This window comes from Ictidomys tridecemlineatus, chromosome 6 (assembly GCF_052094955.1).
Source record: "Ictidomys tridecemlineatus isolate mIctTri1 chromosome 6, mIctTri1.hap1, whole genome shotgun sequence".
NCBI lineage: Eukaryota > Metazoa > Chordata > Mammalia > Rodentia > Sciuridae > Ictidomys > Ictidomys tridecemlineatus.
The window spans coordinates 10836231-10858915 of record NC_135482.1 but is presented as its reverse complement, the minus strand read 5'-3'; positions in this window follow the sequence as shown (position 1 = coordinate 10858915).

Below are 22685 nucleotides of genomic sequence, written 5' to 3'. Positions count from 1 at the left end.
CCGGGTCACCTACTGGTGCCTCACCCTGCGTGTGGCGCCGAGTGGTCTTCAAGTTTAAACTGGGGAGGGGACAGTAAAACCCACCTGTGCGTGGGATGTGCGTGTGTGTGCATGGAATGGTCTTGTCCTCTGGGGTGGCCAGTGAGGCCCACAGCTACCAGGAGGCTGAGGAAGGAGGATCCCTTAACAACACAGAAAGAGCGCGTTTCCAAAAAGAAAGGAAACGTGTTGTCACCAGCACCTGAGATGGAGGCGCACAGACCCCCCCAACACAGTTCCTCAGCCCCACCTCAGTCACGGTCACCCCCGGAGGTCCGCACACGCGCTCCAGGATGGGGAACTTCCCGAACAGCACTCGATAGACTTGGGACACACAGAGTGAGCCTCTGACATGAGACAGGAGGTGGAGGCCGAGAGAAGGTCCTGGCCCAAAATGCTACCAAATGGGCCTCTTGGCCCAGAGGGGTCCTCCTTGGGTGGGGGGTGGGGGGTGGAGACAGCCACTGGGTGCCGGCTGGGTGACCTGCGTGTCTGGCTTCCCAAGCCACCTCTGCCATCCAGCTCCTCGAGACACCCACTCCTCACAGTGAGGATTGAGGTTCAGAGACCTCAATATCTTGCCCAAAGTGGCCCAGCTGAAGGGGCCATTGGAGGTGCAGGACCAGAGGCTGTCTCACCTCAGAGCGGGGGAGGAAAGGATTTTGCATCGGGAAAGAGACCACTGTGCTGTGATGAGCAGACGCCACCGAGCAGGACCAGGCGCGAGCCCTGAACACACTCCCGAGAAGTAGGGCGAGTCCCTGGCCACGGGCCTCACCACCCAGTGGAGGGGTCACGACCCTCAGGACACACAGAACAAGAGGCGTCAGGCTGAGGACAGGCGGGCCAGGCCAGCCAGGGAGCTGGGGGAGGGACGGCCGCTGCTCCTGGATCCCGGCTCCCTCCGTGGCCCACGGCAGCCACGGAAGGTCTGGGTGGGAGGCAAGTCCTTTGGATGTGCTCTAGGTCCTGCCTTTTGTAGCCTGAACTGTGGCCGTGGTCCCCTCCCCGTCGCAGCTGAGACTCAGGAAGGGCTGGTGCCCCGCAGGCCCTCCGGGTGCCTCCCTGCCTCCTCCGTGCAGATAAGTCCCTGGCCTCTGGTTCTTTGTCTGTGAAAGGGACGTGGGCAGGGCGCGTGGGCAGGGGGCGGCTGGCCCAGAGGCACAGGGACGGCCTCCCGTGGCCCTGACCTTCTGCAAGAAGGAGCTGGTCTTCCCGCCGCACCACCGACATCCTGGTCCTCACAACAACCCTGCCCCCCGCTCCTGCCCACAGCTCTGGCCCTGGACTGGGCCGAGGACAGGGAGAAAGAGTTCCCTGGCCAGGTCTTCTCGGCCCTGCGGGGGGGGGGGGGTGGACTCAGACGTCAGGAGAGTTCCCCTCCCGTGAGACCGTCCACCATCAGCCCAGTCCCAGCCTGGGAAGGCAGCATCGCCCAGAACATGAACTCCAAGTGCTTGTTGTGTTCCGCCTCCCTGAACCTGTCACTCACTCCAGAGAAAAACTGGAGTCTGCGTCACAGCTTGGCGGGGGGTGCCTGCCGGCCTCTGGGCCTCAAAGGTGCCAGGAATGGGGGAAGGAAAGGAGCTGACCTTGGCTGAAGACCCACTATCCACCAAACACTGTGCTGGGCCTGTGACGTTGGATTCTCTTGGCAAAGCTACGTGGAAGGACTATAAATCCTTTTTAGATAGGAGGGAGCAGAGGCTCAGATAGGTAGAGTCACTTGCCCAAGGTTGCACAGCAAATAAGCAGGAGAAAGCTGGGCTAGATCCATGTCTGATTCCTAAGCACGTTCGGTCTCCAGGGCTTTCATAACCCAGCCTGCTGGGGGGCTGCTCTCGGGAGGGAGAGGCTGGCCTGGGCACTCTGCTCCACCTGGTCATTCAGCACCCAGGATTCTTCCACCTTCGGGCTCCTCTGTCTCCAGGATGTGTCACCTTGGCATAGGTAGCAGGAGAGAGGGAGGGGAGGCACACCTCCCATTGTCTCACCCCTTCTGCACGTGACCCCAGGACCCAGGTGAGTGGCGTGACACTGAGAAACGCGGTCCCCTGCTCTTGGGGTGACTTCGCTGTGGCCAGACCTGGCTGGCCAGCTGCTGCCTCCACCCTGCCCTGAGGCAGCGGGTCCAGCGTCAGGACACCAGGACACCGTGTCCACCGTGTCCCTTCTGACCTCACCCAGGCTGTGGGCAGCAGACTCTACCGGAGAGCAGCTCCCGTCTCCCGGGCCCCTGCAATGGCTCAGGGGCTCCTGTTGCCCGTCCCTAAGTGCAGCATGGACCCCCCACATCTCTCATCCCTCACGGTGACAGGGACCCCCCAGGCGCTCCCAGTGACAAATGCCAGCTCAACCAAACATCCTCGGCCCACGTGACCCCGCATTCTGGTCTTCATGGGGGGCTTCCTCTGCGGCTGACGACTACTGGACCACCCAGCGGGGGAGGGGGCTCCTGGGTCCCTCTAGTGGCTTCCGGTTTCCCTCCCCCCAATTCTTGGGGTGCTCTGGGGCGCAGGGGAAGAGGCCAGCAGAGCGGGGAAGTTCTTCCTGCCCAGTGACCGTGCCCTGCAGGGAGGGCAAGGCGACGGCTGAAGATGGCGTGGACCTGGATGGAGGCTGACTCCGCAGCTCTGCAGAGGCCACTGCCGCCCTAGGAGTCTCTTGGCTGTGGGGGCCTGTGTGGCTCTTTGTGGGGTGCTCAGCCCTTCTGTCCCTCTCGATGCCCTCGGACTGTGTGGCCCTCCTGATGCCCTCGTGGTCAGGGCCTAGGGCATCACCGTGCCAGCCCCTGTCCTGTGGTCCCACGTCTGGGCAGAGCGAGATTTACGCTCCTGCCCACTCGACTCCGGGGGCTAAGTCACCGTGGGCTCCGTTGGACTTGAGCATCTGACCCAGCCTGGCTGTCCCCCATTAGACATGTGGCCCCAGAGCCCCTTACTGCAGGGACGCAAGCCAAGCCCTCAAGGCGGGAGCCACAGGGTGACGTTCTCCGCACGCTACGCTGCCCTCCACGCACTGTACCCTGCCCGCCTGTGTCTCTGACAAAGGGGGGCTGCAAGCGTGGGGGAGCTGTGCTCCTGGCGTGGCACCTGGCTTTGGAATCAGCCTCGGTAAAGTCTCAGCCAAAATGAAGGGGCCAGGGTCTGGGTCGTCTGCCAGATCAAAGGGCCTGGAAGATGGCACTCATGGAGGTCCCCGGCCTCCCCTTGGAAATGGAATGTGTGACGATTGAGCCAACCCAGGTGCCCAGGAATATGCCCTTGCGAGAGAGAGAATGCATTTTAACTGCTAATAATATGGACCCTGATCATGGGCTGCCTGGGTCCAAATCTCAGCACTGAGGGTGGTGAGGCAGCTGAGGGTCCTCAGGCAAATTCCCTTTTGTAACAGTCAGCAATGGCTGCAGAGATGCTGTGTAACAAACAGCCCCAGAATTCAGTAGCCCATGACCACAGCATTTCTGCTAGGCTCACGGGTCTCTAGGTCCAGGAGAGTTTGAGTTGTCTAGACTAGGATGCCCTCATCTTTATTTAAAATGGTGACATCTTGTGTATTTTGGATTCTTTTACTTTAATTTTTATTTTGAAAATATTATCTGGCTCTATGACTGAGGACTTTTTTTTCATCTTTTTAAGCTGTGTGCCGACAGCAGTGGTCTCTCTTGGCTGGCCTCATCCCAGGCCGGCTCCTCTCTGTCTTCCTTATGACTCAGTTTCAACTTCCCGTCACCTATCGGCCAGTGCTGAAGAGGAAATGAACTAATACTCAGCATGTGACCCCAGTGCCTGGCACGTCATCGGTGCCAGCTGGTGAGACGCTGCTGGCCCCGCTAGGGGCGGGCGGTGACCCTGTCATGGCCAGCACGGTGCTGACCATGAGGCTCTTGTCGGGCAGCCGGGGACACACGGCTCTCTCTGTGCCTCGGTTTCTCCATGATGCCGGAATACCCTGGGGACCAGCGGGGAGTGTCCAGGGAGCCCCCGGGGAGTCCATGATCCGGGCAAAGGCTGGTCACGGCGATCACCAAATCCTTTGACGTCCCTCCCCTGGACGGCCGACCGCTCACTGCCTCTGCCCAGAGCCTGCTGGGGAGCTGCCCCGGCGTCTCAGGCCCAGTCCTGAAAGGCCACGTGTGCGGCATGGCCAGGTTCTCTTGGAGTGTCCCCGGCCTTCAGGGCACTCCCTCTGAGAACCCAGCTGCGGACCTGCGAGAAGCCGGGTCCCCGCTCACGGCCACCATGGGCTCCATCAGTCCCAGCTGTGCCCAGCGCGGAGGCCAGGCAGGTGAACCTGGGGCCTCCAGGTGACCCCAGCCCCAGGGGCAGCCTCCAGACACCGTGGAACAGGGATCACAGCCGAGTGGTGGCCACGGAGCCGGGAGCAGGAAGAAGTCACGTTTGAGGCCACGCCACTTGGGGTGGACGGTCGGGTAGCAGGAGAGGCTCAGAACAGGCCCCCAACTCCTCCTCACGTCAGGGTCTCAGGTCACAGTAGTAGATCAGACAGCCCCTGCTCCACTCAGCACCACAAGAGCCCCCAGCAGTCACATGTGACCCACTGAGCCACAGGGCACAGGAGGGTCTTGGACTCTGGGGCCTCTCGGCCAGCGTGGGCGAGGTCCTGCACTGGGCTCTGCAGGACAGGGTGCTGGAGTTGAATCTGAGACCTCAGGAAAGGCTGACCAGGAGAACCAGGGGGTAGATTCCTGGTGGAGTGTGCAGAGGGTTAGAGGTGAGCGAGTGGTTGTGGGAACTCAGAGCCGCTCGGGCACAGAAGGTGAACAGCTGCTGTTCCTTGAAACGCACTGTATCCCAGCTGCCCCAGGGCGTTTGCACGGCTCTTCTCTCTTCCTGGAATGTGCTGTCTCCAGAGAACCTGCGGGTTCACTTGTGACTTCATTCATGTCTTTGCTCGGATGTCACCTACTCAGAGACACCTCCCCGACCTCTCTGCGTCAGGTCTCCCCCCACCATCCCCTTCCCTGAATTCCTCCTTCCTGGTAGCAGGTGTCACCCCGGGGCTTCGGGACTCATGTCATTTGGTATCTTCTGCTGCAGTGTGGACTGCAGAAGGCCCCGATCCTCCAGCTGAGCATGGGGCCTGGCGCACAGTGGGTCTTCCTTACCTGGGAAGGTGAAGGCAGGCGAGGCGGCCACGGTCCACAGGGCGGGGGTGGGGCAGGGGCAGGAGGGAGGCCCGCGCTGGTCCTGGTGGAGCCAACGCCTGAGGCGGCCTCTCCTGGCCAGGAGGAGGGGGTGGCCGAGGGGCGGAAAGGAGAACTGGGCCTCCAGGTGTGGGCGTCACCCTAGGTGGGAGTGAAGGGTGGGCGCCCGGGATGCCCCAGGACAGGGTGCTGGCTGGAAGCCCTGCGGGGGGGCAAAGGTGGGGGGAACCTTCCCGGGGTGTGGCGTTGGGGGCACCCACAGGACCTGCAAGGGCAGCTGCCTCCAGGAGGCCGAGGCCTGGGTCGGAGGCTCAGGAGAGGAGTCTGACTGCGGCCTGGGCCTGCAGGTTCCGCGAGCCACGAGAGGGGGTCGTGAGAGGAGCAGCCAGGACCCATGGGTGGGGGCCAAGTGGACGCAGGGGAGGACGGCGGGCCAGGCGGCAGGAGCCGAGAAGGGGCAGAGGAGGCAGGGAGGCCGAGGAGGATGCAAGTTTCCCAGGGTCAGAGGCTGCCTGGAGCTGCTGGCGGGTGTCACCCAGGCTCAGGAGCCAAGGCCACTGGAGACCTGGAGCCGAGGTCAGGAGGGCCCAGGCTCTTTAGGAGACTCTTAGGCCCTGGGCACGAAGAGCAGCGGGGGTGAAACGGGGGGAGGGGAGTCCTGAGCCTTCGCTGTCAGGATGCCCTCCCCCTCCAGCCCGGGACGGGAGGACTGGGGACGACTCCGAGCTCTGGCCAGGACGGATCCAGGGCAGCGGCTGGGGTTTCCAGGGAGAGCCAGACGCTTTGAGAAGAAGCAGGCGGCCGCTGAGCCGGGCAGGAGCCCGGGAAGCTTCAAGGGCATTGCTGCTGGGGACAGGAGCCGGTCCCCAGAGAGAACAGTTGCAGCTTTCTACTGTTTTATAAGAAATTAAACAAAGGCCAGATCACTTTTATCCAAAACTGAGAAAGGCGCTCTCCAGGGGCCCGGAGCAGGGTGGCATTCACAGGGACGTCTGAAAGGAAGAAGCCGGTGACACTGATCTCCAGAGCTGTGCCTGGGGGCCCGGGTGCTGGGGCCGGGGGACAGGGCTCTCCCAGATCCTGGGGCAGCCGGGGACAGGCACACCCTGCGGTCCCAAGTCCTTGCTGACAGGGGCTGGGAAGATCTCTCAGGGAGGTGACCGCTTAGCTGCCTCTTGGGGATTTGCAGAATTTTACTAGGAGACACTTCCTGGCGGTGGGGAACCACATCGTTTAATATAAGCACCGTTTTACTTACAGGAGCCATTACGATATTTTTATTAATAGTTTTTACGCATTTATGATTTTGACTGCCACCAACATCCCCTCATTTTTTATCTGATACAGTTACTGCAGGTCCAAGAAATCAGACGAGACCCGTAAGAATCAGGGGTGCTGTCTCTGCCGCCAACTCTGGCCCTCAAAAGGGGACGGGAGCAGTGGAAAGGGAAGCTACTCTCCTGGACACTTGGTGACTCAGGCCACCTCCACGTACCATTGTGTTCCTTGCTCCCAGAAGCCTGCCGGGATGCAGTGTGCCATGGTACAGACCGGGGCCACCAGGCCACCGCTGCCCTGCTCTCCTCTGACAGCCACATGTCACAGGGTCCCCTGGAGCCACAGACCTGAGCCAGGGCCACGCGCTCTTAACCCACTCCCGGGCTCCTTTTTCTGACTAAAGACCAGTCAATTCTCAGTCACCCCATCTTTCCATCGTTGGCACACCCGGGGGACTCTCTAGAGGCCGCTTTCCAGAAAGACACTGCTCACCTCTGGCTGGTCAGTTGGGCTCCCCACTCAGCGCCGCCCGGACATTTTTGCCCCAGGAAAATGATCAATTCTCCCGGCCGACAGCCCATCAAAGCCGCCTGTTAAATCCCCGAGGGCCGAGGATTTCCTGGGCTTTTCAATCCCTTCTTCTCCCAGTTGCACCTTTTAAGTCACCTGAAGTTCCACACATGCACACACGCATGCACGCACCATAAACACACAGCCCATGCACTGCACACACATGAACACACATGTCACAGACACATATGCAAGCATGGGTCCTATAAGTGTGTGTGTGTGGTCACACCCATGCTCGCACGTGAACACATGCACACAGGGGGTGCACACGGGCACGAACATCCAGCACAAACCCACAACACACAATATCACACGTGCACGGAGCCATGAGCGCGCACGCAGACCTACGGACACATGCACGCACACGCACACACATGCAGACCTGCAGAGGCGCGGCGGGCCAGGCTGGCACACACTGTGCCTGGAACAAGTGTCGGGGGGAGACGCATCACCCCCTCCCTCCCATCCAGAGGACGTCCCTGCCTTGGCATCTTGTGTGGTTTTTTGGATCATAAGGACAGGGGACGGAAACCAAGTCCCCACTCTCACAGATAGGAAATGAGGTCCCTGGCAGCCAGTCTGGGGAGCCTCTGGGGGCTCGTCACGTCTGTAGCACCCACCTCGGCCCCTGCCAGGAGGCAGCACCCGCTGGGAAGCTGAGCACCTGCCTCTGGCCCCGGCTGTGTGTGCTCATCCACTTGCTCCCGTCTCTGGTCCTTCCAGCTCGGGCCTGTGGGGTTAGTTAGCCCATCGGGCAGGTGAACTGGGGCGGGGGGTTCAGAGAACTTTCCTGGGGGGGCCGCGCCCCCGCTGTGGCTTCTTCCCCCGGCTTGGGGCTTCTCTACCTGAACTGCGTGCCCACCACCCGGGACAGTCGGTTCCGACTGGCACAGTGGGCCTGGTGTGGACCTGAATCTTTCCCACGGGCTCCCAGGCCTGTGACTACACCTTGGCTGGAAAGTTCTGGAACTTTTAGAAGGCACGGTGAGGCTGAGGTTGGCTTTCTGCACTGTGCCCACTCGCCTGGCTGGGATGGGGCCTGGGAGGGCATCATCCAGCTGTCCCCCTTTCTCTTTGCCTCGGGGCACCCAGTGCCATTGGCCTCCATTTTCTCAGCCACCTGGAGCTGAGGGGTCAGTGGGCCAGAGGGGACCCATTCCAAAGCCTCAGATCTCCTCCTACCGGGGGCCCCAGTAGGCTTCCTCTCCTGTCTGAGCCTCGGTTTCCCCATCTGTGCAAAGGGGAGACGATGCGTCCTGGGCCCGGGCAGCAGGTCAGAAGCACGGGCAGAGCCTGTGCCCAGCACCCTGGCCAGGTGCCCCTCAGAGCGTCCCTGTCACTGGACAAGGTGAGGCACAGATGTGGAAGTGTTGGAACAGCTGGCCCTGCGCCGTGGGTGCCTTGGTGGAGGACCACGGGTCTGTTGATCATTGAAGGTCAGTGCCACACCAGCGTGTGGGCTGGTGGCCCGGTCTGCACTGACTGAGGGCTCGGGAACAGGTGACGGACACGCACACAGAGGTCTCTGCGCACTGTCAGACGAGGGCACACGTCCCCGTGGAGAGACACTCAGGATAAAGCCCCGCTGACACCTGAACTCCCTCCTCTGCCTGCACTGGAGGGAGGCGGGTTTTAATTAGAGACTCAACCCCACACGTCAGTCACGGGGCCTCCCTGCCCACGCACCTCCCCCGGAGGGCTGGAAAGAGCATCTCGTGGGTGCCTGGGGGCGGAGGGATGCCCCAGATGCTGCTGAGCTTGGGGTTCACCCGGCATCGTGGCTGGGGGGACCCACCGGGCTGGAGCCCCTCGGCAGCCTCGGCAGAGCCCCGAGGAAGCCTGGAGAGGTCTCCTGCAGCAGCCGGTTGTGCTTCTGTGGAGTCCCGAGGTTTCCATAGCAACCTGCCTCTTCCTGGGGCTGACAATGGCCCTTTCACCAGGGGAGCCTTATGGTGTCCGAGAAGCCCAGCCCGGAGCGGGTCCGGCTGAGCCTGTGTGATCCCGAGGCTCTGCGGTGCCCGCTGGTAGCTGGGAGGACATCCTTTTGCAAAGGGATGAGACCCCAGATGTGCAGGAGCAAATCTCCGTGTCCCCCGGGTGTTTGGGGTCCAGTCTCTGAGGACGAGAAAGCAGTCATGAGAACGAAGACAATCAGCAAGTCCCCCCACCATCCCTGGCAACAGACAGTCGGGACCCGGGGCTCAGATCCTGGCTCTGCCGCCTGTGGCTGGGTCAGTGCCAGAGACCTGGTGGCCCCAAGCCCCTGTCTTCCCATCTGGGAGATGGGATGCTAACACCACCCTCCTCTAAGATGGTCCCAAGGATCCCACCAGCCAGTGACAGGGGCTGAGCGCAGGGCCAGGCCCCAGCAGGCCCTGCTCCCCTCCTGGCTCCCAGCCCGCGGTTCCAGACATGAGGTGGCCCCTGGGTGGGAGGCTGTGCCAGGCCCTCGGTCCCGGCTTGGCCTGGAGAATGTGGGCTCATTCCCATGTCCAGCGCTCCTGTCCTCTACCAAGACCTCTTTGGGTAGGCACCAAAAACGATTGGGAGGGGTGGGGTACTGGGTGTGAACCCAGGGGCGCTCTGCCACCCACACACCCTCCCCGGGAGGGCTGGAGAGAGCGTCTCTGGGGTGCCCGTGGGCGGAGGGCTGGCCCCAGGCATCATAGATGGGACCTCCAAGAAGGAGCCCTTGGCAGCCGCCCATTGGTCTTTACACCCCCAGCCCTTGGTGGTTTTATTCTGAGAAAGGGTCCCGAGAAGCTGCCGCCTGGTCTGAACTTGCGATCCTCCTGCCTCGGCCTCCTGGGCGGCTGGGATGACAGGTGTGGGCCGCCAAGGCTCAGGCCTCAGATCTGTAGAAAACCCTAGAGGCAGGTGGAGGCTCGGCCAAAGTTAAGGACCCGCAGAGAGCCACCACCCTTGGCCCTGTGAGGTGTGGCTGGCCCGAGTCCCCAGGCCCCCAGAGCTCCTGGAGACGGAGTGAATTGGGGGGCGTGCATCCCAATTTATCCTGCAAACACCCGGGAACTGGAGGAGGTGATGAGGACCACCAGGAGCACCCGCAGCAAGGAGGGCGGTGCCCAGGCCAGCTGAGGCGGAAGGAGGCGGAGCCAGCAGGTGGGAGGCGGGGCCAGCAGGTGGGAGGCGGGGCCAGCAGGTGGGAGGCGGGAAGAGCCAGTGCCAGCCACAGGGCCCGAGGCGAGAGGCAGCCCTGGCACCTTCGAGCAACCCAAGGGTGGCTGCGTGGTTAACACCGGGTGAAGGAGGCGCCGGCCAGGCAGGGCCAGGTCCCAGTGTCGCGCAGGCTGGGGACTCCACCTGATCTGAGCAGCACCAGGCGCCAATCGGTTTCAAGCGAAGGAGAGACGGGATCAGATTTGCAATTTAGAAACTCCTTCTAGCTGCTGCAGTGGGGGGCAGACTGTCCCCCTCACGTGGCCCTGTGGGTCGACCCTAGGACAGATAAGGAGCCTGCATCCCGTGGAGGCTGTTCTGGTGGGAGTCAGGGGTGGGCCACAGAGGCCAGCCTCCACCGAGCCTTCAGCCCAAGGCTGGTCCTCTCAACCCCTCTTCTGGCTGTGTCCATGTCTGTGCCTCCCACGGCTCCCGCTGTGTCCCCACCACCTCCCTCCAAACTCCAAACTCTCAAGAGACCAGCCTTTCCTGAAGCCAACCCAAGGGTGAGTCTCCAGTCTTTGGGGATCGGAGTGATGCTGAGGGGCTGCCAAGGGCCTGGGAAGCCTCACTTGGCAGGTCGAAGCCGATGGGCTGAAGGGTCCCCAGCTGCGTAACAAGCTGACCTGAAACAGCGCCTTAAAACCACAAGGGCCATTGGCCCTCGCGGTCCGCAGCGGGAACCCAGGAGCAGCCGAGCTGGGGGCCTGGGCCTGGGTGTCCCCTCCTCTCAAGGCCACAGTCCCCAGGTATCAAACAGAAGAGCTGGCACCGGACCCCGCTGGTCACCCTGGCCTGGACACTCCCTGAGAGCTGGGTTGGCCCACTCTGGCCGGCAGCTCTTCCTCGGCCCCCTCCTCCCCAGCGCCCAGCCCCAGGGACCCGCAGGAGGTCGCCTGGACATTTTCTTTCCCTCCACAAGAACAGAACCCCACTCTGGGCCCTTGATTTCCCTCCCGGAAACACCAAGGACCCCAAGCCCGGGGGGAGGTCCAAGGCCCGGACGCAGCCTCAGCCCCAGCCCCTGCCCTGGGTGGGCGCAGGCGAGGGGCCCCAGGACCGTTGGGGCCTGCGGTGCAACAACAGGGGTGCGCCACAGTCCTGCTGAGGGCCACACCTGGGAAGGCTTCCTGGGGAGGGAGGTGACAGTAGAGTTCAACCAGGGGACAGGGCCACCCTTCAAGGACCTCGTCCAATCTGCCAAAGGAAGAGGGGGACAGGGCGACTGGGGGGACAGGAGGTGTGGGGGAGGAGTTCTGTGGCACCTGTGCCAGCCCTGGGTGTGGTGGAACTGCGGGTCCCGACTGTCACCCCAGGAGTTCTCAGAGAGGCCGCCCTGGGCTCATTCATGTCCCCGCAGTCCAGCCAGAGTCCCTCGGAGGACTGGCCGCCCGCTTCCTCCTGCTGCTGCAGATGGTGGGTGTCCTGGGGATGGACGCCCACTGTCCTGCCTTCTCGGAGAGTCCGCCTTCTGTGAAGCAGTCAGTGCTGGGATGGATCCTTCCAGCCAAATGCTGAAAACAGCCCAGTCTCTCTGAGCCACCCACCACCTGCCGGCGCACAGGCAAGAGCCTCTTCCTTGAGTCTCTCCGCCCTCGGTTCCTCCCAGGATGCCAAGCAGATCATCTTCTCCCTAACCCAGATCCTCCACAGGCGTCCCCAGTTCCTCAGCCACAAACCGGCCCCTAGACACTCCGGCTCACACCGTGCTGTGCCTTCAACTCACCGGGTTCCAGCAACCTCAGGACCTTTGCACCTGCTTTCCCCACTGTCTCTGCTTCCAGATATACACGTGGCTTTCTCTCTTGCTTTGTCCAAGTCTTTGCTTCAATCTCACCTATTCAAACAGGCCTTTTTAGCTGCTCCATCCCAAATAACCTCTCTGGGACTATTTATTCCTCCCCTCTGTTTTTTAATTCTCCCTAGCCCCTGTCACACTCTGTGTATACACACTCTCCACCTGCCTACAAGGAAGACGGGAGCTATTAGGGGAAAAGCGCATCTGCTCTGAAGGCACAGGTTATTTTTTCTTGTGACCATCCCCTAGACGATACAGTGTGACAAGTACTGTGCAGCGTCCCGCTGTATGAACTGTGATCTAGAGATGATCTGAGTGTGCGAGAAGACTGTGTGGGTCCTCTGTAAATACAGCACCGTGTTATATAAGGCACTGCAGCATCAGGGGACTTGGGGACCCGTGGGGAGGGGTCTGGGAGGCAATCCCCCGTGGAGATGGAGGGCAACTCTCTGTGGCTTTAAAATCTATCATCCGTGTCTTTCCTGGGCTGCCCACGTTGTGGCCCAGGCGGCCCTGGGGAGAGGCGCCTGCAGGTCACGTTCGGGGCTCGGCCACCCGTCCACTTCCTGATCTCCCTTCCGAGGCCTTGGTCTCCCTGTGTGGCCCGGGGGGATATTAGGTCATTGATTTGTTTATTTTTAAGCAACATGTTTCCTCAGCAGCTTTAGGAAGACTCCGGGGGACCCAGCAGACGGAGCGGGGTGGGGTGCCGAAGGTGGGAGTCGTGGAGCCCGGCCTCTTGCACTTCCTGCCGCCCACTCACTGTGGCCCACCGGGGTCCGAGAGGCTCTGGAAATCCCCAGAGTCTCGCGAGACTGGTTTAAAATCCACTCGGCCCGCCGTCCTCCTACGCGGTAGTGAGCTGCACCGTTGGGCACCAGCTCTGCCGGGAAGTTGGGCTTGGCCATGTGACTTGATTTCTCCCCAAAACGTGGGCCTAAGAGGCTGTGCGACCGCCTCCAGGGAAGGCTGTAAGACGCACCCCATCCTACTCGCGTCCCTGCTCTCTGCTACGAGAATGGGCCCTACAAGGTAAGAGCCACTCCTTAGGCTGGATCCTGGCAGGAGAAACGCCTGGGCAGCCCTGGACCTGACCACAGCCTGGACAGGAGCTGCCGCAGCTGCTCACCCTGCTGCTGACGTGCAACACCAGCAACAAAGAAATGGCAAGAAAAAGACCGGGGGATGCTTGTTATGCAGCACAACCTGATGAAAACTGACTAATCCTTCTAGCTTTCATGTGACTGGACCAACTCTGGGAGGGGGAGTGGGCATTTCATAGAGTACAAAACATTTCTTCTGCTAACTTTTCAGCAGTCCTTTCTCCTTGTGATGCCCCGCCCCTGAAAATCCTACTCCTCCTGGCTCCACGTGTGTCCACCTACCCGTGCATTCAGAGGGTCACCTCAGGAAGACCCTTCTCTTTAGTAAATGTTAATGGTGTTCCTTCTCCGCCACGGCCGCTGAGAGGAAAGGACCCAGCCCTGTTTCCTGGAAATCTAAGGTATTCCACTCGGGGTTGGATGTGAGTAGGCCCCCATCAGCAGCACACCCCAAAGCCGTCCTCGGCTCAGATGCAAAGAGCCACTCGTGTCGGACCCTGAGCGAGGCCGGCTGATTTCTGGGGTTGAAGCGTGTTCACTGCACCCGCGAGAAGGGCCTTGGCAGCAGCGGGGCCTTTGATCTGGCTCGCGGGCAGCCGAGCATCCCCAGCGTCCTGTCTTGGCTATCATTGAGACTAAGTTTCACAAACATCATTTTGAAAAAGCGCTGCCGTGTGCCAGCGTGGGAGTCACCCCGGGATTCGGGGGTCCGTGGGGTGGTGTCGCTTCGCCTCTCTGAGCCTCAGCTTCTCCATCCACCACGTGGGCGGTGGGGACTCAGTGGGCTGGGCCAGGTGACTCTCTGCTTGGGAATCTCAGGTGTGTTCTGTCCGTGGCTGAGGTGAGGTGCCTGCTGTCCTCGGGGACAGGGGACTCAGCGAGGCAAACCTGGGCCCAGCTTCCTTCTTTCCTGCTCCCAGGATTCCTCACCAAGTTCTGTGTCACCTCCCCGCACCCCACCTTTCCTCGTCTGGCCTCACCTCCCGGCTCACTGGACTCCCCAGTCCTTGCAGATTCTTGCACGCGCCAAGAGGTCTGCCCCCTGCCCCCTGCCCGGGTGCCCTGGCTGGGGTCCCTGGGGCTCCACCTCAGTGCTCTCAGGGCCCTGCTCAAGGGCTTACCCTGGAAGAGGACCCCCCTCGGCCCGCGGGTCCCTCCGTCACGCCATCGTCATTTCCTTGGAATGTCCACGGGTCCCCGTCACAGCCCGAGGACCCCCTACTGCAAGTGCTCGAGGCCGGAGGTGTCTGGGATTCCAGACTTTTCCAGATTTTGGACATTGGCAGACACATGAGGAGCCATCTCAGGGAGGGGACCCAGATCTAGGCTTTCAGTTCATTTTTGTGGCACATGCACCTTGGACACGGAGCCTGAAGGGACTCCACACCACGCTCTCAACCTGCATCTGCATCTCGACGGTCACACGAAGCCGAAGCCAGGCGACCTCGGTCGGTGCTCAGGAGGCCTCAGACTTTGGGGCATTTTGGATTTCACGTTTTCAGATGGGGGCTGGGTGCTCCGCCTGCCCGTCCCCTCCGGAACCCGCAAGGCGCGGTCGGTCCAGGGGCATCCCCAGCACCAGGTCTGGCACACGGGAGGTGCCCTCGGGTCTGAGGAGGAGGGGGGGCCCTGCTTCAGCCACGGCCTCAGCTTTGCCTGTCGGCCCTGGGGGTGGAGACCTCACCCAGGGGCAGCTGCTACAGCCAGCAGCAGGCTCGGGAGGGGACCCAGGATCAAGGGCAGGCCGAGGCCTGGCGTGGGTGAGGGGCTGTCCACTTCGCCTGCAGGGTCACCCGGCACATTGTCCCGAGCAGGGGTCCCGATGTCGGGAACCTGGGGTCCCTTCACCTGCCCAGTGCAGCCTCCAGCCCCCGACGCTGCTCAACTCCCGCCCTGCCAGGATGCCCAAGGGTGTCCCTTCCCTTCTCAGCCCCGAGTCCCACCGGCCTCCAAGGGGATGGAGGCTGGGCGGGAACGAAGGGTGTCCCGAGGCCAGAGGTGGCACAGCGTGCTCTTTCTGTGTGACCTCCCACAGGCCAAGGCGGCCCCAGGGTCAGGGTCGTGGTCGACGCTGGATGGACCAGCGGAGCGAGGCCCGGGGATGAAGCTGGCCCAGGCTGGCCGAGCCGGAGGGTGGCCCAGCCTCTGTGTCCGCCTTCCAGGCCGCGGGTGCCTGGGGCGCAGCCCAGCTCCTCGCGAGGGAAGGCTGTCACTCAGCCCTGAGCTGGGCTCCTCCTCCCTCCCACGCCACCCGCCTGTCACATGCACCTCAGGGAGCAGAGCCTGCGGGGGCGCCTCCCCCAGGGGCTGTGCAGGGAGCCCTGGGAGCCGCACCCGCTGGGAGGCGGGGGCAGGGCTCTGCACATGTTCCGGGGCCTGCCTGGGCACGTGCGGCTACCTCAGCGCCTGGGTCAGCAGCCCCACGCAGGGGCTCCCGGGGAGAAGCCTCCAGCCTCAGCAATGGCAGCGGACCTCAGAGGTCAGCCAGAGCAGCCTCCGCGTCCTCTGGCTCAGACCACAGTGGAATCCAGACCTTTGTGTGCCAGATCGGCTGAGGGCGCAGCCAGGTCACCGTCCTTTAGAGCAGCATTGCGTCTGTTCCACACAAGGGCTCCCAAGCCAGAGCACCTGGTTAGAATCTCCTGGCTGGTGGACCCCAGACGAGTTCCTTTACCTCTCTGAGCCTCCATTTCCTCACCAACTTTCAGAGATGGCATTTATTGAGCATGACTCAGTGACTGGCATGGTTCTGGGTGACAGTCTTCTGTGACTGTGTTCAGTCCCCCATGGAACCCCAAGAAGCAGGTACTATTGCTACCCTGATTTAGAAACCAAGACACAGAGTGGTTGGTTACCTGCCCAAGGTCACACAGCTTTGGAAGTAGTAAGCTCGGATTTGAGCCAATACATCGGGGTTCCAGAATTCCTGAGCTCAGACACTATCTGCGGAGGGATAACAACTTAAACAGGCTGTGCAGGCCCTGTGGGAGTGGCCACATGTGTCCCCGCGAAGGAGTAAGCCAGCAAGGTGGGCGCTGCCTGGCCTGCCCAGCACCTCCGAGGAGTGAGTGATAAGTGAGATAAGGCGTGGGCCGCGCCTGGCAGCCTCCACCAGTCCTGACCTTTACCGTGTGGGTGACAAGGTCCTGGGCTGCGGGCTGCGAAGGGCCCTTTGGTGGAAGGTCAGCACAGACCTCCGTAGAGTCCAGGCTCCCGCTCCTGAGCCCCCACCCCGACCCGCTGGAACCGGGGCTCAGTCCCACCCTGTGGGTCCCGCCAGGAAGGGGGAGGGGAGGGCTGCTGGGGGCGTCCACGGGTCGCCCAGAGGAGCAAACCCAGGCGCCAGGTCGGGGGCAGGCTGGCCACTTGGACGTGACTCTTCCTCCCAAGGCCCCCCTGCTCCTGGCTCCTGGCGCTGCTTGTCCCTGACGCCAATGAGAAGCGGGGTCCCCAGGGCCACGCCCACGAGGCACGCTCTCACCCCAGACGGGTCCGGAGTGGAGGGTCGGGAGCGGGTCTGCGCTGGGCGGAGCCTCCAAGGCCAAGGCCGGGTCAGAGCGGCGCAGGGTGCTCTCCGCGCGAGTCTCCCTGAGGAGGGAAGGAGCCTGGGTCCTGGCAGGCGACAGCGCCGCTGCGACCCCAGGCCCACGACTGAGACCACCACCTGCGTGGCGGACAGTCGCCCTGGACGGTGGCCGGGGCCAGGGAAGGGGCAGGCGCTCAGCAGTGCTGGGTAGAGCAGCATGGGACAGGCCGGGCAGTGGCCGCAGAGCCCTGGCGTCCACATTTGCACAAGGACAGTTGCTCTTAAAGTTAAGCAGCTGACCACTGTCCATTGGAAGTTGTCCCCCGTCCTTCTCGTTTGTCGGTCGGAGACAGTTCACTGTGGAGAATAAGGGGGGACCCTAGGCAAGGGGCAGGCGGAAACGCGCTCTGCACTTGGTGGCATCGGTGTCGCCCACCCGCGGAGGCTCTGGTTCCCAGGCTGAGTCCGAGGTGTCGCTGTGACTGCGTCTGGCAGGAGGCTGGGCGGAGCGGGAGGGAGGACAGCGGAGGAGGCTGGCGCAGCCGGTGGGAGGGCAGCCTGGAGGGAGCCCGGGTCCAGGGGGTGCCTGTGCCACTTAGTGTCCCCGCACAGTGGAGAAGGACCCTCTGTTGGAGAGGCCTTTAGCAAAGGGCCACCCAGAGCACTCCCCTGGGAACTCCCTGGATGTGACCCAGAAGAACAAAACGTCCTGGTCACCACCAGGAGGACCTGCCCCAGCCCCCTCTCCAGCCCTGTCCTCCTCTGTGAAGCGGCCAGTCACCTCAAGGGTCCCTGGGTGCCACCTTACATCATCTGATTCTCGGGTTTCCGGAGCATTGGGAGGGGGCAGGGCCGGGGGTGCGGAGGGTGTTCCCTCTCCGGGGCCTGGGGGGCTACTCAAGCTAGAGGGTTTGGTTGGCGGTGAGGACCCCCTGCAGCGACCCCCACTCCACTCCAGTAAGCGCTGAGGTCCGCCCAGGCCGCAGCACCCCACCCCCTCCTCATGCCACCGCAGTGCCACTAACCCTGACCCAGGGTACACTCCTCGGAGGTGCTGGGCAGGCCAGGCAGCGCCCACCTTGCTGGCTGACTCCTCCGCAGGGACACCGGTGGCCACTCCTGCACTCCTGCACAGCCTGTTTAAGTTGCCACCCCAGGCCCTGCACCTGTGGGTTCTAGCATGCTCCCTGGTGTACGTTGTAAGTGGGCATGACCCAGTGCTGGGCACAGGGCTCGCTCATTGGCTCCGTGTGGTGCCCCATGGGACAGACACAGGTGTCTTCTGGTTTTCAGATGAGCCAGTGGGGGCTCAGGGAGGGGTCGGCTCCATGACCCCCAGCACGGCTGGGACTAGAACGTGCCGGACTCAGGTCCAGGGTCTCCCCTGGGAGCTCGCGAGTAGTAAGCAGAGTCCAGCGTGGCCTCTGCAGGACCTTGACCTTGGCCAGTCCTCTCTTCTCTCTGGGCCTCGGTTTCTTGGCCTGTGAACTGGGACGACAGCGGTCTTGTCTTTGCAGGGCTGCTGTGTGGTCAAGGAGGCCACTGGGGGTGGACCCTCACAGGAGGCCGCGCGGGGCCACGGGAAGCCTGGGCAGGCCGTCCTCAGACAAGCCCAGAGCCCGGGCTTCCGGTAATCCAGGATCACCCCAGGGACCAGTGGGGTCGGGGATCCACCCCTCCAGCCTAGGCCCCTCCCCCTCCCAGCTCCACTGGACGCTGCCCCCCGCCCCCTGCCCCCGGGGAATTTGTCACAGCTGTGGGGATGGGGCTGCCGCCGGGCGGGGACAGGAAGGGCTCAGAGTTTTCCCAGGCTGAAGGTCACTGAGGAGCTGCCCTCCCATCCCCTGCCGCAGCTGGACTGGGCTCCGGCGTGGCTTTCCCAGACCCCGCTGGCCCCTGTCTGCTGGACAAACACGGGGAGCCAGGGGGAGGGGAGCGCCTTTCCAAGAAGGCAGCCGGCGGCTGGGGCCTGGGGGTGCAGCCTCAGCTTCCTCACCTGGAAAATGGGTTCCCACTGGACAGCTTCACCGAGCTGCCCAGCGCTAGAGGCCACAAGAACAGACCGAGCAGCCCAGGGACCTGCCCAGAAGATGCCCCCATCCCCGACTCCCCTGCGAGATGGAGGCAGGTGGCAGTCTGTGTCTGGCCTGGGCTAGCGGAGCTGGGAGATCCTAGAAGTCGCTCTCCACTGTCCTTCTGTCCTAGCGGGAGGAGGGAGGGGGCGCACTGGGAAGATGGGGCCAGGAGCTTCCTGACCGTGTCTGAGTTTCCCATGGCGGCGGCAGCCCCCGGCTACACACTTGGTAGCTTAAAACAGCATGCGCTTGCCGGGCCTGGGATCCCAGGGATGGGGAGGCTGAGGCAGGAGGATGGCAGGTTTGAGGCCAGCCTCAGCAACTTAGCAAGGTTCTGTCTTCAAATTGAAAAAAAAATAAAAAGGGCTGGGGTGTGGAGCACCGGCCCTGGGTTCAATCAAATAAATAAATAAATAATAAAGAAGCGTGTACTCGTTATCCACAGCTCTGAAGCCCCAGAGTCCAAAATCAGGCTCGCTGGGCTGAGGTGCCCGCTGGCCGGGTCGTCCTGGCCTTTCCAAGATGGATATGGCTGTCACTCCCACACGTGGCCTGTTCTCCCTCTCCTCCCTGAGAACCTCTTAAAGGGACCTGCACAGCACGTGCCACATGCCTGTCATCCCAGCGACTCAGGAAACCAAGGCAGGGGGACCGCAAGCTCCAGGCCAGCAGGCGAGAGCCTGTCTCAGGATTCTTAAAATGTGTACAGGGCCGGGACTCAGTGTCCGAGCCCCCGGGCCCAGTCCCCAGTGCCATAAACAAGGTGCATGATGACCCCAGGCCCCAGGCAGACAGGAGGGAGAGGCTCAAGTTCGGCCCCTCCCATCTGCAGAGTAGTGAGGTCCAACACTCACGGGCAACTGGGCTGTCAGGACGTTGGGGTCCCCTACGGGTCTCTCGGCGGCTGCCCCACTGTGGGGGGCTGTTTCGGTCCCAGCTTCTGCACTTAGTGGCTGTGTGACCTTGGCAGGGATCCAACTTCTCTGGTCCTCAGGTGCCCTGTCCATCCTGAGAGATGGAGGCCAGGGCTGCGGGCGAGAAGGCCGGGGGCATTCTGGGGACAGCGTGGACAGGAGGGGGGTCCTGCGGCTCTGAGCATGAGGTCTGGGCCCAGGCTGAGGGTGGAGTTCACGAGGCAGCCACGGACACCAGCCCACGACGGCCCTCGAGGCACTCACCAGAGAAACAAGAAGACAGGTTTAGAACACAAAATCACACAGAGAACTTGGTGATTACCCCTCCAAGCCAGAGAGGCCCAGGTCACACATCTCGGAAGAGAAATGAGCAGGGGTCACGCCCGAGTCCGCTTGACTCCCAAGACTTTGTTTCTCCAAGGCGCTCGCAGACTTCCAAAGCTGGTTGAGGTCAAGCAGAGGACCAGAGACAGCAAGTAACTTGCCAAAGGCCACACAGCAACACAACAGTCAAAGGCAAACCAGAGCTCTGGGCACTCTGCCCAAGACTCTTGCCCAAGGAGCCCTCGAGGCGTGTCACTGGTGACCCTAGGGACAGATGGCGCTCCCTGAGCCTCACAGTGCCAGGAGGCAGCAGAGGGGTGCTTGTGCCCCATCTGGTTCAGTCTCCCCGACTCCTCTGCAGAAGACTCTGGATACCCCGCTTTACGGAGGTCACAGAGGTCCCCAACCACGCCCAGGGCTCACCCAGAGAGGCAGAGGGCACCCCCTAGGAGCAAGGCCTGGCTTGGAATCTCGTTCTCACCTTTGCCGGCCTCTGCCAGGGGCCTGGAGCAACAGGAGGAGGGAGGCGTGGTCAGCTCACCCCAGAGCTGGGATTCCCGGGCAGCCTCAGGGAGATGGGTGACCCGCTGGCGCCATCTAGTGGCCTTGAGGAGACACGCCAGTCCCCCCCCCCCCCAGAAAGTCTCTGGGGCCCAAAGACTCTGGAGAGTCCCAGACCAAGTCCCACCTGCCTTCAGCTGGTCCTTGCAGCCCACTAACGACACTGAGCTAAAAGTGGCCAAAAAGCCCTCCTCTTTGGGCGTTGAAGAAAACGAGGCCCAGAGCGGAGGACCACGGGCCCGTCCAGGCTCTCGGAGGCCAGAGCTAGTGAGCTCTCCGAGGAGTCCGCCTGAAGGTGAGGCCCTTGGCCGGGACAGCAGGAGGACGACGGGCCAGTTACCAGGAGGGACCAGGAGGCTGGCAGCAGACAGCCCAGCTGCAGTGAGGAGCGAGGTCCTCCACAGAGAAATCTGGGATCCTAAGGGACACACTTGGCGGGAGAGATCCCCTGACTCCGAGAGACAATTACAGCTCCTGCCTCTCAGGAGCTCCGTGTGTTGTTCATTCATTCAACAAACCACCTCTGACAGTGAGCTCGGAGCCTGCGCAGGACGGGACCTGTGCTTGGGAGCCACGGGCCGACCAGAGCCCAGCCAGAGAAGTGGACTGGCACAGACACACCTCCTCATCCGCAGGGATCGGTCCCAGGAGGCTGGAAACTGTGGAGAGTGCCTGACGCCATGTGGATTGTTTCTTCTAAGGTTTACATCCCCAGGATAAAGTTTAACCTACAAATTGGGTAAAGTAAGAGATTAACAATGATATCTAATGATAAAGTAGATCAATTATAACAATGTGCTGTCATAAAGTTGCCAGTGTGTCTACTCTTGTGCTTGGGAGCATGATCGAGTTAAATAAGGGTTACGTGAGCACGGCACTGCAATACCATGAGGTAACCTAGTCACTGAGATGTTTACTAAGTGGCTGAAGAGAGGGTAGTGCATACAGTGTGGATACATTGGAAAAGGGATGATGTGCAGCCTCAGCAGGACAAAGCCGGGCAGTGAAATTTCAGAATGATGTGCATTTTGAAACCTGTTCATTTCTGGAATTTTCCACTTAATATTTTTAGACCATAGAAAGTGAGACGGAGGATAAGAAAGATCTCCAAAGGGCCAGGGCTCTACCAGATGGATCTAGTTGGTGATAAAAACAGTGGTGTGGCTGGGCACAGTGGTTCCTGCCTGTAATCCCAACAGCTTGGGAGGCTGAGGCAGGAGGACTGCAAGTTTGAGGCTAGCCTCAGCAACTTTCCAAGGCCCTAAGCAACTTAGCAAGACCCTATCTCAAAATTAAAAAATAAAAGGGGCTGGGGATGTGGCTCAGTGGTTAAGCAGCCCTGGTTGAATCCAAAACCAAACCAAACCAAAGGTGCCTAGCATGCATTGAGTGCCTACTATGTGCCAGCCACTGGAATAAGTACTTTAGATTAGCTAACTTGATGAAATTGGGACCCCCTCCTACTGTGTGACTTTAGGCAAATTACTAAACCCCAAGATTGTCTTGGAAAAATGGAAGATTTGATACGAACCTTGTTAGGTTACTGTGAGGTTTGAATGCTGTGCGTGCGTGTGGCGCCTGCATACAGTAGGTACTCCATAACAGCTGCTCTAAGGGAGGGATGCTGAAGGGGCCTCAGTCTTGTGCTTATCCAACCCAGTCAAGACCTGTGTCCCCTGTGTCCCCAGGTCTCTGCTGTCTGGAGGGCCATGAGCTGCCAGCTGCCCCTCAGGCCTCTGCCCGCCTGGCGCGTCCCTCCCAGGTCCCGCGTGCCTCCCTGACACCCTGCACAGGTCCAGATCCCCAGCCTGCTCCACCCTAGCGCTTGGCTGGTGAGTCCACCCCCGCCACTGGGTGGCGCTGTGGAGCCAGGGGCGCGGCCACCGAGCCCCAGCCCATCTAAGGCCCCTGGTGGCCACGCGGCCAGTCTGACGCCTCCCCACCCCTGCCAAATTCAGCCAGTGACACTCAGGCCTGCGCCTCGGTGCCAGGTGCCGCTTGGCCACACTCCCAGGGCCCCCTTCACCCCCAGCCCCGGGGAGCTGGCGCCCCAGGACCCTGCGCTGTGACAAGGAGACTAAGGCAAAGGGGAGAAGCAGAGCGGGGCCCCGGGAGGCCAGCTGGGGGACCTCGAGGACACTGTTCCCGCTGGG